The 15,506-nt window shown below is 42.4% G+C and overlaps 1 long non-coding RNA gene across 1 annotated transcript; it reads right to left on the bottom strand.

The window, feature by feature from the left end:
* Positions 1-4,145: 4,145 nt before the first annotated feature.
* On the bottom strand, positions 4,146-14,741 carry LOC139742005 (uncharacterized). Its single transcript, XR_011711653.1, has 3 exons — positions 14,270-14,741; positions 9,701-9,875; positions 4,146-4,443 (listed from the first exon to the last, which is right to left on the bottom strand). It is a non-coding gene; the product is annotated as an uncharacterized lncRNA (long non-coding RNA).
* Positions 14,742-15,506: the final 765 nt, after the last annotated feature.

The raw sequence follows: 15,506 nt of genomic DNA, 5'->3' as shown, positions 1-15,506 counted from the left end.
TTTACCAGGTTTTGAGAATTAATTGGTGATTTGATGGGTGACCTTTCAAGGTCCTATACAAATTCCAAGAATATTTCAAACAGAGTTATAATTCATATATAGGAAGATACAGCTGGCTTTACTGAATTTTATGATGTATATTTTGTTTAGAAACTCCATTGCTAACTTCAGTTAGGGATTTTTGGAGCTCTTTCCCATGTTTTTTTAGAATTATGATCTTTGGTAGATATAAATGCCTTTTGATGGATGTTTTAGAGAAGAAATATTTGATGTATTCCCGTGACCTTATTAGTTGATTTTATACTGAAATATGCAATATGGAAGTATAACAACAAATAGAATTATTCTAGTCTTTCTTATGTTTATTTGCCAGTCGAACCAGATAATTGACAACATGGAGGTGGAGTGGAGGGAGTACCCTCCACCTATTACATAGTATGTCTTTGATATAAGCCAAGCGTACCCTCGATAGGTATACAATGTATTTATAGGGTAATCATTATATAATTTTGTAAATACGTGCACTGTTGTGGTTATTGATCGCTACAGTAAATTGAGCACAGAGATGCTCATCGTGTTCTTTTTATGATGTGTATACCCTTTTGTGTAAATATCAAGATGGATGCTTAATGCATCATACCAGCTTGATGTCGAAGTGACAGTTATTGTGTAATAGGTAGTAAACATGACCAAGGTTCTAATAAGAAGTACATGTATAAGATTTTAATTATCAATAACTGGTTTGATTATTTAATATGAGGAAAATATTAAGCAATACTCGAGTGAGGGAATAGGAATTGCTTCCCCACCCTTCCCCACTCCCCTCATCCCCTGCAACCGTGGCCACTACGTGGATGAGCAGGGAACTGAATGGACTAGCTGGCGGACCAGGCGAGGCCTAGGAGAGAGTGACAATGTCAGGGTTTGCAGCCAATAGAGAGGGTCTCTCTGGTCTGGTAATGCAGTCTAAACCTGGGGAAAGCCGCGAAGTCAACAGATGGGTGCTACTGTGCCAGTGTCTGAGGGCTGGTGTCCACTACCATTCCCACTCCTTCCCTTCCCCTACCCCTACCCCTTCCCTTTCCCTTCCCCCCCCCCCCCTTCCCTTTGGAGTGCTGACACCACCCACTGAGGGCAACAGTGCCGGAGCTGTGTTTACTTATCTGTATCTGAGGGTTCATGGTGACAGACTAGCAGGCCTACTTGCTGCTGGACTGAGCTGGTGACACTGATGTCTACTGGGGAACGACAAGAAGCTGTTTACCAGACTGAGTCCAGATCCTTTACCATTCCCCCCCCCCCTTCCATCTCTTTCAATTTCCCCACCCTCAGTTAGTAGCAAGCTCCATTCCTAAACACTTGAGTAAAGGTTATCTTTCAACTTGGTCTGTCAGTAATTAAAGACTTATAATAGTCAATATATAAGAAAGTAAGCTAATTTGTTGAGATAGCAAAATTTCTTCTTTTTGTTTCAAGAAAGTCGCGGGACGAGTCATGAGCAAGTCGACGTGCTTAGAGGCTTAATGGAAACACTGTAGAATTTTGTAGGCTTTTTGGTGGCAGGGGTAATTTGGGAGTCGTTAGAGACTTGAGGCCAAATTCTGCCGGTGAAGACAGACAGCGACGCGTGGCCACCGACATCGTGTGTGGGGCGCATAATGCTCTTCTGTGTGGTGCAGCAGTTTTATGTTAAGGATTGAAATCCCAGAGGGGTGACCGGAGTGGTTATGAAAAGAATTTATTCTTTATTGCTTTATTCTTTATTCTATTGGAGAGAGTAATGTGCACTTACTTAGAGATGTTATTCGGAAAGAGACGGGTAGGAAGACTTGGAGTCTAAGTGGGTCTACTGTCTACAGGAGTTCGCTAGTAGGATGAGGTTCGCACAGGTTAGCAGGAACAAAAGCACGGAAGAAATTTCACTTTCTGACAACAAATTGGGTCTCAAAATGAGATGTCTTTAAATAACATTGTAGTGGAGTAGTATTTTTTATATAGTAGTCTCCATGATAAAGAGGCAGTCATTATACTTAATTATGGAGAATTATATTTACAATATTTATGTGACTTTGAATGTAACAAGTGGTCTAACTACAGTACCACGTCATATGTGGTACGTTCTGAGCTGGGATATCGTACTCGGTCTACAGCTTTAATGAACCTTGGTCAGATTAAGCTGGGAAAATATTCAAGTTGGTTTTTGTCTCCAACAGGATATGTTTGAAATGTTGTAAATGAAATGATTTGTATATACCTGTACAAACAGAATTTCGACTTATTAAAGTCTAAAAGTTACAAGTTAAATTCAAACGTTCGGACATCAAGTTTGTAGTTGTACTGCCTGGATGCTGGAATGAATGCCTGTAGACGATACGTGAACAGTGATCAGTGATTGAGGTTGTGGATATGAGATTTAATTAAGTAATGTAGATTAATACAGACACTGGACAAATCTTTGCACCACGTTCATATACTTTGAACAAACGAACCGCACATCGAAGCCTTTTAAACACGTTACCAACAAACGCGAGGTCCTAGAACTCATTGGATAGCCTTGGTGATTGGAGGGAGAGTGAGTGCCTGAGATGTTTGGTATCTGTGTGTGTACACGCATGTAGAAGTCTAGCTGTGACAGTTAGAGATTGAGGCTCTACTTTAAATGCTTACCTACACATGATCAATGTTAATTTGGATACAGAGAAGGTTAGAAGAATTCTGACTTAGCTTACCCTAAATGCTTGGTCGATTCTTTGAGGTATTTCCTCGTATATTAGATGAATAAGATGAGCGAATGATTGCCGATGCTAGTTTGTGTGGGCTGTGTTAGACTGGAGTACTCAACTGAGAGTGGTGCACATGCTCGAGTGGCGCGAACATGAGGTATGCGCGCATGTGAGATGCAGTGTGTGCGTGCGCATTCTGTACTGACACTGGTGATGATTAATTATAGGCGTCAAGGTTATACGCAAGAGGAATACCAGTATGTAATGTACACATGCAGCCACAACATTCTTTAGCATAGACATTGTTTACATATAGGGACTCACTCAAGTTACAGATCTCTCTCTCCAAACACGTTAGCTGAGGAAGTTAGTTCTCGACTTCTCAGCAGGGAGTGGTACACCCAAAAATTACCTGGTGGCAGCATACTACAGGATTAGGAGATGTGGATATTCTCAGATGCTCAGTCTCTATTTATTTCCCCCCCCCCCCCCTTCTCGCGTTACATTTTTGGTGGCAGCGGTGGGATGGTGTTTTGTCCGGTGGGATGGTGTTTCACATTTTTTTTTTACACTGTATGAGCATATGTTGTTGAAATGGTATTCTATGCAACCAGGCAGGTACTATAAGGAATTTTTCTATTGAATATGAGTATTTCAACGAAAATAGATAGTAAGACGTACAAAAGAAGTGTTAGCAAATTGCTATCACCATGGATTTAGTTTCCATGGAGAAGTATCCATATGTTGTACGTAATATGCAGTTAATATTTAGCTATTTATATGAAGTCGTACTTCTTACAACATTGTAAAGGGTACGCTTGGTACAAAACAAAACGAGATGAAAGACATTATTGTCTATCATTATACACATAACATGGTAGACCAGAGATGGAAGAAATTGATGCAGTGAGTCCTAAAGTTTCTGAGCAAATGGCCGCGGGTGATGGTCATCATGACGACAAAATACAGACTCGGTGGGCTGTTGACTCATCCGACCCGGAGATTGCAGTTAGAGGAGAATTTGGAGACGCGATTCCAGCTGAGCGACGTCAGATGTACACATCACAAGGCTACAGGCAATCACTGCGATATACTCCAAACAGGCAAGCTACTCAATCCGGCAGTGGCGTGATGAGAGTTGGAAGCTGTCGCGATGTCGTGCCAGAGAAATATGGAGGGAAGATGCCCTGGGCTGATTATAAGCGACACTTTGAAGCCTGTTTGCAACTTAATGGATGGTCTGATTTGGAAGCTGGTCAATACTTGGCTACACGACTACATGGGCCAGCACTGAAGGTGTTGAATAATCTTTCATCTACTACCTGCATCTCTTATGCTGAGTTAGTGTCACAGTTGGAGAGAAGATTCGGACCTGGGGAACAGGCGGAGAACTTTCTGATGGAGCTCCGTACCCGGCGTAGACATAAGGACGAATCACTACAGCAGCTTGGGCAAGCTATTCGTGACTTAACCGGTCTGGCGTACCCGGAGATGAGTGCCTCTGCTCGTGAGCGCCTTGCAAAAACTCATTTTTCTGAGGCGATAGATGAGGCTGAGATAAGGGCTGGAATTTTTCGAGCTCATCCCATGACGCTAGACGATGCCATAAGTGCTGGATTGGCGACAGAATCGTTCCTCAAAGCAGAGAGGGCTCGAGAGAGAATCAGGCCATCTCGACTTGTTCGTGCCGTTGATAATATGCCGTCACCCAAGCCAGAACCTGCAGATGGTGAAACAAAGAAAGAAATTGCTGAGCTGAGAATGGCGTTGCGACAACTCACATCCAAGATAGAGAACATGGCATCACAGTCAAATTCGGTTGTCTGCTACTGCTGTAATAGGAATGGTCACATCGCTAAGCAGTGTCCCTACAGAGAGAAGGTGGGAAACGAGAACAGGTCTTCCCAGTGGGCGAGGGCAAGGCCTCAGTACAAGTAGGGCCCGTGCCGCTGGACCATCAACCTAAGAGGAGAGCACAAATTTGTACAGTAAAGGAAATCAAACAAGGACTCTTCATAAAAGGGATAATTGATGATGAGAGACTGGACCTGCTAATCGATACTGGATCTTCAATTACTATCATATCACATCAAGCTTTGTGTAGAATGACATTTAAATTAGCTGACTCGATGGAGGAGTGTGATATCAGACTGCTACAAGCTGACGGTACACCAATTCAAGTGTATGGCGAGTCTAATGTGAGCATTCAAATTGGGGTGAAATCATATGACATCAACGCTGTGATAGCTGACATCGACCATGATGGTATCCTGGGGATGGATTTTCTTCAGCGTACTAATGCATCAATCAACTGTGAGTTGGGAACTATTGACATCAATGGTGAGAGGATCTACTGTACAGACATATATGGTGCGCATGAGCTAGCAAATATCCAACCATCTCTGAAAATGGTCCCTGATCATCTACAAGACATCTATAACAGAACATTGGAGAATGTACAAGGTCATGAGGAAGAGATATCAGCTTTGCTGGTAGACTATCAAGATGTTTTCTCACGGGGTGACCACGATATTGGCAGAACGGATGTTACCCACCACTCTATTCACACTACTTGCCCTGCACCCATTAGACAACGTCCTCGTAGACCTCCCATGGGGCAGCGAGAGGAAATAGAACGTCACGTGAATGACATGCTTCAACGTGGTATCATCAAACCATCTAACAGCCCATGGTCAGCACCAGTTGTACTAGTTAAAAAGAAGGATGGGACTATGCGATTTTGTGTCGACTATCGTCTCCTGAATGAGCACACTATTAAGGATTCTTTTCCCCTTCCCCGTATCGACGAATCCATTGATGCACTCGACGGAGCTGTATACTTCTGTACACTCGACCTTGCCTCAGGCTATTGGCAGATTCCACTTGATGAGGATGCGAAACTAAAGTCAGCATTTGTAGTGACTGGGGGGCTCTTCCAGTTTGAAGTTATGCCGTTTGGATTGTGCAACGCTCCATCTACATTTGAGCGCTTAATGGAGACTATAATGGCTGGCCTGCAATGGAAGATCTTATTAATCTACTTGGATGACATCATTGTTTTTGGCCCCACAGTGGAAGAAGTACTGAGAAGACTAGAGATTGTGCTGCGGAGGCTGCAAGCAGCAAAACTCAAACTCAAGCCAAAGAAGTGCTTTCTGTTTCAGAAGGAGGTCCTGTATCTGGGACATAAGGTATCGGCAAAAGGCGTGAGTACTGATTCTGCCAAGATTGAAGCTGTGCAGAAATGGCCACGACCTACCAATCCCACTGATGTGCGAAGCTTTTTAGGATTAGCGTCGTACTACAGGCGATACATCAAGGACTTTTCGCGTATTGCTAAGCCACTGACGGCTCTGACTGAGAAGCATGCCATTTTCTTGTGGACCACAGAGTGTGAGCAAGCTTTCGAAGTCTTAAAGGAAAAGTTGACCTCTGCACCTATCCTTGCCTACCCAAGACTAGGAGACGAGTATATACTTGACACAGATGCAAGTCAATTCGCTATTGGGGCAGTATTGAGTCAAGAACGCGATGGGCTTGAACGAGTTATAGCTTATGCTAGTAGGACATTGAACAGGGCTGAACAAAACTACTGTGTCACGAGACGTGAACTACTCGCCGTGGTGAACTTCTTGAAACACTTCCGGCATTACTTGTATGGTCAGCGAGTCAGGGTGAGAACGGATCACAGTTCACTGAGGTGGCTGCTTAATTTCAAGAATCCGGAAGGACAGATTGCAAGATGGATTGAAGTGATAAGTCAATATGAACTCACCCTCGAGCATAGAGCTGGACGGATCCACTCAAATGCTGATGGACTGTCTCGCAGGCCCTGCTCACAGTGCGGCAGACTGGAGGATATCTGCGAAGACAATTAGTAGATTTAAGTGTAAGACATTAGGAAGCATGGTGTGAATGTTGATTTTAATTATATGTGTACATAATTTTATACTGTTTTATGTAGTAAGCTGACGGAAGGAAGAATAGAAGTGTCAGGCTAAAGATGGATGACGAAGCTGAGCTCGTAAGAAGACCGAATGCAGTCACTGTTTCACCTAATACTACTCCTATGGAGATAAGGAGAGCTCAACTGCAAGATGCAGATATCAAGCACATATTGAAGTGGAAGGAAGAGAGTGAGGAAAGGCCATTATGGGGTGCTGTGTCAAACTTGTCATCTGCAGTGAAGTCGTATTGGATAAATTGGGGTCTTCTAGAGGTAAAGGACGGTGTTCTCATGAGGAGGTGGGAGTCAAACGACGGTAAAGAAGTTAGGTGGAAAACTGTGCTACCACGCTCTCTGCGAAAAATTGTGTTGGCTGAGCTTCATGCTGCGAATACAGCATGCCACCTGGGGGTAAACAAGTTACTTCACAAAGTTCAACAGAGATACTACTGGGTTGGACTAGCTGCGGATGTTAGATCAACAGTGCGAGAGTGTACAGTCTGTGCACGTTTAAAGAACCCACCTAAGAGAGCAAAGGCCCCTCTACAGAGATATCAAGTAGGTGCACCACTTGAGAGAGTGGCCATGGATATTTTGGGTCCCTTACCAGAGACTGACAGTGGAAATCGTTACATCCTAGTAGTGGGGGACTATTTCACGAAGTGGATTGAAGCATACCCCTTACCAAACCAAGAGGCAAACACTGTCGCTCGAGCTTTAGTGGAAGAATTCATTTGCAGATATGGGCTACCTAAGGAACTGCATAGTGATCAGGGCAGAAATTTTGAGTCAAAGTTGATGCAAGAAGTATGTGAACTTCTGCATATTAAGAAGACAAGGACATGTCCCTTACATCCCCAAAGTGACGGATTCATAGAGAGGTTCAATCGCACACTGCTGTCGATGGTAGCGTCTATACTAGATGCTGACAGAAATCAGGCAGACTGGGATGAGCGGGTTCCATACGCTATGCTGGCGTATCGTTCTTCCGTTCAGGAATCAACTGGTGAGTCTCCTGTTATGATGATGCTCGGAAGAGAGATCACGCTTCCAGTAGATGTCACAATCAGTCAACCTGAAGTGCAAGAAGAAAATGAAGAGACTGGAGATTATGTTCAACAACTGAGGGATAGATTGCAAGACGTATATGAAGCAGCAAGACATAAATTAAACCTAGCTCAGAATCACCAGGCCAAGCAATATGATCGCAATTCTACACTTGTGAAATACGAAATTGGAGACTGGGTTTGGCTACACAACCCAACTAGACGGAGAGGTGTGTGTCCTAAACTTCAAGTGAAGTGGGATGGTCCATTCATGGTAACACACAGACTATCAGATGTGGTGTATCGCATCCAAGCTTCACTGCGTACCAAGCCTAGAGTTGTACATTCAGATCGTTTGAAGCGCTACACTGGACCACCACTTCGTGATTGGCGTCAGAATGTTCGGCGAAATCCTGTTAGAGTTAGATTACCACCCAGGCGGTTCAGAGACGAGTTGTAAAAGAGGGCTTCCCAGCCTCAGTCATCATCTCTGGTTTACAACAAGAACAAAACAGTAACAACAACAAAACAAAAGCAAAACTTTAGTCGAAGCAGTATAGAATTTAGATTCTAGTACGATAACAATGTTTTGACAAGCAGTTGATTACAAAATTGCCGCTTCTTCGATTTTCTTTTTAGCTTTGTCCTTTCCACATTAACTTCAATCTTTTGTAGATGAGGTGCGAAATATGTGATCTTGACATGGTAAGCCATGTAGGCTACGTCCGTCATCTGGAAGCTATTCACAGTACGACGCTGACAATAAGGTGTGAGGTCTGTAATACAGAGTTGCAGGATCGTTGGAACATGAATCGCCACTATAATCGCACTCATCCTGACAGACGGGATGAGGGAAACTACTTGAGGTTTCAATTGGCAACGAGGGCATACCAGCTTCGTTGGGAGAGGGACCGGCACACTGCAGAGGACAGACGGTGGAGTTCCAAGGGAGGGGGACTAGCAGCACTAATTGACGAAATGGAGAGAGATCTGAAGGAACAAAAGGAGAAAGAAAAGAAGAGGAAGGACGAAGACGAGCAGAAGGCAGAGAAAGAGAAGAAAGACAGGGAGGAGAAAGAAAAGAAGAGAAAGGACGAGGCCAAGCAGAAGGCAGAGAAGGAGAAGAAAGACAGGGAGGAGAAAGAAAAGAAGAGAAAGGATGAGGCCAAGCAGAAGGCAGAGAAGGACAAGAAAGACAGGGAGGAGAAAGAAAAGAAGAGAAAGGACGAGGCCAAGCAGAAGGCAGAGAAGGACAAGAAAGACAGGGAGGAGAAAGAAAAGAAGAGAAAGGACGAGGCCAAGCAGAAGGCAGAGAAGGAGAAGAAAGACAGGGAGGAGAAAGAAAAGAAGAGAAAGGACGAGGCCAAGCAGAAGGCAGAGAAGGAGAAGAAAGACAGGGAGGAGAAAGAAAAGAAGAGAAAGGACGAGGCCAAGCAGAAGGCAGAGAAGGAGAAGAAAGACAGGGAGGAGAAAGAAAAGAAGAGAAAGGACGAGGCCAAGCAGAAGGCAGAGAAAGAGAAGAAAGACAGGGAGGAGAAAGAAAAGAAGAGAAAGGACGAGGCCAAGCAGAAGGCAGAGAAAGAGAAGAAAGACAAGGAGGAGAAAGAAAAGAAGAGAAAGGACGAGGCCAAGCAGAAGGCAGAGAAAGAGAAGAAAGAAATGGAAGAGGAGGTATGGAAGGAGGCCATACGCCAGGCTGAAAAGGAGAAGAAAGAAAGGGAAGAAAAGGCGAGGGAGGAAGCCAGACTACAGGATGAAAAGGAGAAGAAAGAAAGGGAAGAAAAGGCGAGGGAGGAAGCCAGACTACAGGATGAAAAGGAGAAGAAAGAAAGGGAAGAAAAGGCGAGGGAGGAAGCCAGACTACAGGATGAAAAGGAGAAGAAAGAAAGGGAAGTACAGGCAAGAGAGGAAGCCAAGCTAGCAACAGGAGTAGAGATAGAGGAGAGAGAGTCGGACAATCCAAGAAGAGAAAGTTAGTGGCTTACCTTTCTGACAATGCCGACGATGAGGAGGATGAACTTGTGATCAGTGTTAAGCGCCCGAGGATTGGGTTTCGCGTAGTAAAGAAAGTCACGGTTGAGTCCGAATGGTACACAGAAGTGTATGGCCAGGTTCATTTGATGAAGCGAGTAGTGGAGACCACCTTTCCGGAGACCATGCCTGCATATAGTGAGGAGTGACGTTATTGTGGACAATGTTATCGTATCGACGAACAGTTTGGATTTGGACAATTCTGATTGCATTGTATATATGTGGAGGCACTTCTGTGATAGTGCAGACAATTGACGAACAGTTTGGATTTGGACAATTCTGATTGCATTGTATATATGTGGGAGCACTTCTGTGATAGTGCAGACAATTGACGAACAGTTTGGATTTGGACAATTCTGATTGCATTGTATATATGTGGGAGCACTTCTGTGATAGTGCAGACAATGGTTTTTGATAATTAGCAGAAGCAAATTGAACATGTACATGTATATATGTTGTAATTCTACTATGAATGAGTATTTTCATGACAGTGCACATTTAAACCTATTGGTCGCTGGGACAGCGACTTGGTAAGAGGGGGGTAATGTGGCGAGAACACCCTGAAATTCATTTTTTTTTGAACTTGTATGTGTACATGCCACTACAACGAGACATGGATAAAGACTATGTATGAGTTCATTTATACTGACCTATGCCTACTCGTTAGATTGTGTACGGTACGTAGAACTTACGTGTGTACTGTGTATACGAACCCTTACACTGCGAGTCCACAGATACACTGTATACACTGCTGTCACTCGTACAGCACATGAATCTAGGTTGCCTTGTCTATTAACAAGTAGGGTGGTAATAACAGTTAATATACGGAGGGACGAATTAGAGATTTATATTTGTAGGTACTTACCTGCTTTTCTTGGCATCTTTTCTGGTGATAGTTGTCATAATTTGCAGTCCCTTTTTGTATTGTCAACGTAACTTACGATAATTCTTCTTCATAGTTGCAAGAACCCCTATGTGTGTAATGAATCAGTCCATATGCAGCTGTGAGAAGGAAGTTGCGCTGAAGTAGCGCTGTGGTAGCGCATTCGCGTTACACTACCAATGAAGAAGTAAACAATACGCGTAAATAGTGTAGAGTACGCGCTAGAGTAAAGGGGCCGACGGGTATAAAAACGCGCATATGCAGACGACTGTTTACTCGACACAGCTGATCTGTTACATTTCAGAAGCTTACAGATTTGTTTTCCCTCTTGATACTCGGTGAATCCCAGCAACGTGAGTAAGAAGATGTTAGGATTTATAGTTGGTGCTGATAGCTAAGAGATAATTAAAGGCCCTTTAGGTGTTAAAACAATATATCTGAATGGTAAGGGATTTTAGTTCACGCAGAACGGGAATATTTATTGGGGTGCACATCTTTTGGGTTAGCTGTTGTTGTATAATTGCTGTATGTTATAATGTGGGTTGCATAGGAAGAGTGAGGGAAGATTTGAAAAAGGGGGTTAGAGAACAAAAATAAATGGTAAAATATAGAATTGTTAGATAATTTGTGGTTATTATGATAGGAAATAATATTCTGGTTAAGATGATATGTTGTTTGGGGGAATTTTATATGAAATTGCAGAAATTATGATTTTTGGCTCTCTTTACCATGTTTTGGGAAATTGTAATACACAGTGGCTTATGGAGTTGAAGAATAAAAATTTTAATTAGTACAAATTGGGGGTAGAACTGGAGCTTAAATTGTTCTACACAGTATGCTCATTGTAGTAGTACATTGTGTGTCTCATATCTCTAAGTAGAAGTGGATTTATTGATTTTTGAAGCTCTTTACCAGGTTTTGAGAATTAATTGGTGATTTGATGGGTGACCTTTCAAGGTCCTATACAAATTCCAAGAATATTTCAAACAGAGTTATAATTCATATATAGGAAGATACAGCTGGCTTTACTGAATTTTATGATGTATATTTTGTTTAGAAACTCCATTGCTAACTTCAGTTAGGGATTTTTGGAGCTCTTTCCCATGTTTTTTTAGAATTATGATCTTTGGTAGATATAAATGCCTTTTGATGGATGTTTTAGAGAAGAAATATTTGATGTATTCCCGTGACCTTATTAGTTGATTTTATACTGAAATATGCAATATGGAAGTATAACAACAAATAGAATTATTCTAGTCTTTCTTATGTTTATTTGCCAGTCGAACCAGATAATTGACAACATGGAGGTGGAGTGGAGGGAGTACCCTCCACCTATTACATAGTATGTCTTTGATATAAGCCAAGCGTACCCTCGATAGGTATACAATGTATTTATAGGGTAATCATTATATAATTTTGTAAATACGTGCACTGTTGTGGTTATTGATCGCTACAGTAAATTGAGCACAGAGATGCTCATCGTGTTCTTTTTATGATGTGTATACCCTTTTGTGTAAATATCAAGATGGATGCTTAATGCATCATACCAGCTTGATGTCGAAGTGACAGTTATTGTGTAATAGGTAGTAAACATGACCAAGGTTCTAATAAGAAGTACATGTATAAGATTTTAATTATCAATAACTGGTTTGATTATTTAATATGAGGAAAATATTAAGCAATACTCGAGTGAGGGAATAGGAATTGCTTCCCCACCCTTCCCCACTCCCCTCATCCCCTGCAACCGTGGCCACTACGTGGATGAGCAGGGAACTGAATGGACTAGCTGGCGGACCAGGCGAGGCCTAGGAGAGAGTGACAATGTCAGGGTTTGCAGCCAATAGAGAGGGTCTCTCTGGTCTGGTAATGCAGTCTAAACCTGGGGAAAGCCGCGAAGTCAACAGATGGGTGCTACTGTGCCAGTGTCTGAGGGCTGGTGTCCACTACCATTCCCACTCCTTCCCTTCCCCTACCCCTACCCCTTCCCTTTCCCTTCCCCCCCCCCCCCCCTTCCCTTTGGAGTGCTGACACCACCCACTGAGGGCAACAGTGCCGGAGCTGTGTTTACTTATCTGTATCTGAGGGTTCATGGTGACAGACTAGCAGGCCTACTTGCTGCTGGACTGAGCTGGTGACACTGATGTCTACTGGGGAACGACAAGAAGCTGTTTACCAGACTGAGTCCAGATCCTTTACCATTCCCCCCCCCCCCCTTCCATCTCTTTCAATTTCCCCACCCTCAGTTAGTAGCAAGCTCCATTCCTAAACACTTGAGTAAAGGTTATCTTTCAACTTGGTCTGTCAGTAATTAAAGACTTATAATAGTCAATATATAAGAAAGTAAGCTAATTTGTTGAGATAGCAAAATTTCTTCTTTTTGTTTCAAGAAAGTCGCGGGACGAGTCATGAGCAAGTCGACGTGCTTAGAGGCTTAATGGAAACACTGTAGAATTTTGTAGGCTTTTTGGTGGCAGGGGTAATTTGGGAGTCGTTAGAGACTTGAGGCCAAATTCTGCCGGTGAAGACAGACAGCGACGCGTGGCCACCGACATCGTGTGTGGGGCGCATAATGCTCTTCTGTGTGGTGCAGCAGTTTTATGTTAAGGATTGAAATCCCAGAGGGGTGACCGGAGTGGTTATGAAAAGAATTTATTCTTTATTGCTTTATTCTTTATTCTATTGGAGAGAGTAATGTGCACTTACTTAGAGATGTTATTCGGAAAGAGACGGGTAGGAAGACTTGGAGTCTAAGTGGGTCTACTGTCTACAGGAGTTCGCTAGTAGGATGAGGTTCGCACAGGTTAGCAGGAACAAAAGCACGGAAGAAATTTCACTTTCTGACAACAAATTGGGTCTCAAAATGAGATGTCTTTAAATAACATTGTAGTGGAGTAGTATTTTTTATATAGTAGTCTCCATGATAAAGAGGCAGTCATTATACTTAATTATGGAGAATTATATTTACAATATTTATGTGACTTTGAATGTAACAAGTGGTCTAACTACAGTACCACGTCATATGTGGTACGTTCTGAGCTGGGATATCGTACTCGGTCTACAGCTTTAATGAACCTTGGTCAGATTAAGCTGGGAAAATATTCAAGTTGGTTTTTGTCTCCAACAGGATATGTTTGAAATGTTGTAAATGAAATGATTTGTATATACCTGTACAAACAGAATTTCGACTTATTAAAGTCTAAAAGTTACAAGTTAAATTCAAACGTTCGGACATCAAGTTTGTAGTTGTACTGCCTGGATGCTGGAATGAATGCCTGTAGACGATACGTGAACAGTGATCAGTGATTGAGGTTGTGGATATGAGATTTAATTAAGTAATGTAGATTAATACAGACACTGGACAAATCTTTGCACCACGTTCATATACTTTGAACAAACGAACCGCACATCGAAGCCTTTTAAACACGTTACCAACAAACGCGAGGTCCTAGAACTCATTGGATAGCCTTGGTGATTGGAGGGAGAGTGAGTGCCTGAGATGTTTGGTATCTGTGTGTGTACACGCATGTAGAAGTCTAGCTGTGACAGTTAGAGATTGAGGCTCTACTTTAAATGCTTACCTACACATGATCAATGTTAATTTGGATACAGAGAAGGTTAGAAGAATTCTGACTTAGCTTACCCTAAATGCTTGGTCGATTCTTTGAGGTATTTCCTCGTATATTAGATGAATAAGATGAGCGAATGATTGCCGATGCTAGTTTGTGTGGGCTGTGTTAGACTGGAGTACTCAACTGAGAGTGGTGCACATGCTCGAGTGGCGCGAACATGAGGTATGCGCGCATGTGAGATGCAGTGTGTGCGTGCGCATTCTGTACTGACACTGGTGATGATTAATTATAGGCGTCAAGGTTATACGCAAGAGGAATACCAGTATGTAATGTACACATGCAGCCACAACATTCTTTAGCATAGACATTGTTTACATATAGGGACTCACTCAAGTTACAGATCTCTCTCTCCAAACACGTTAGCTGAGGAAGTTAGTTCTCGACTTCTCAGCAGGGAGTGGTACACCCAAAAATTACCTGGTGGCAGCATACTACAGGATTAGGAGATGTGGATATTCTCAGATGCTCAGTCTCTATTTATTTCCCCCCCCCCCCCCCCCCTTCTCGCGTTACAATACTAAAAGGATATACATCACAAATAGTTTTGTCTTATTGGCAATGACCTTGAAAATAAAGCTGAAAATCACCCCAAAAAATAATAGATCGATCAATTTTTCCATATACTGTTTTAAGTGTGTTTACAAGCATTTGGTTGATTTGACATGGATATGATGGATTGACCCATATACATGTATCCTTCCCAATGAAATCCAATCTGCAAATAAGGCTCATTGTTTGGCTCAATACTTTATGTCCCCCTCCCCACCCTGCAAAAAAAATACAATCGGACTTTTTGCAACTATAACTTTAAAAGTAGTGAATCAATCCAGATGCAATTTAAAGGTATGAAACTACAACTTACTAGAAGTACTACATCTAACAGAAAACCCATTTGATTTGCTTCAGTGGTCACAGAGAAATGGGGATCTTGAGCATGCCAGGAATCCCTTCCCTCCAAGTTTTGTCCATTGTTTTCACAGTTCCAATACCATTCAAGTGCTAAACTTGGAAGAAATGGACCCACAACATGCTTTACAACAATCCGTATTTTCTGTGACCACTTAACCAAATTGAGTGGGATTTTCGCAAAATGTAGGTAAGAAGTTATAATTTCTTTCCCTGAAGTAGCATTCAGATTGTTTAATCATTCTGAAAGTTATCAATGCGGGAATCTGATTGTATTTTTTTTTTATAGAAAGGACATACTGGTACTGATTACTGTATAGATCCTACAAGTGTATGCTAATG

The sequence above is a fragment of the Diadema antillarum genome, unplaced genomic scaffold (assembly GCF_040938485.1).
Source record: "Diadema antillarum isolate AM-2024a unplaced genomic scaffold, OU_Dant_1.0 seq00000973_RagTag, whole genome shotgun sequence".
Taxonomy (NCBI): Eukaryota; Metazoa; Echinodermata; class Echinoidea; order Diadematoida; family Diadematidae; genus Diadema; species Diadema antillarum.
The sequence above is the reverse complement of the archived record's forward strand: the minus strand, read 5'-3'. Positions and strand labels throughout refer to the sequence as shown.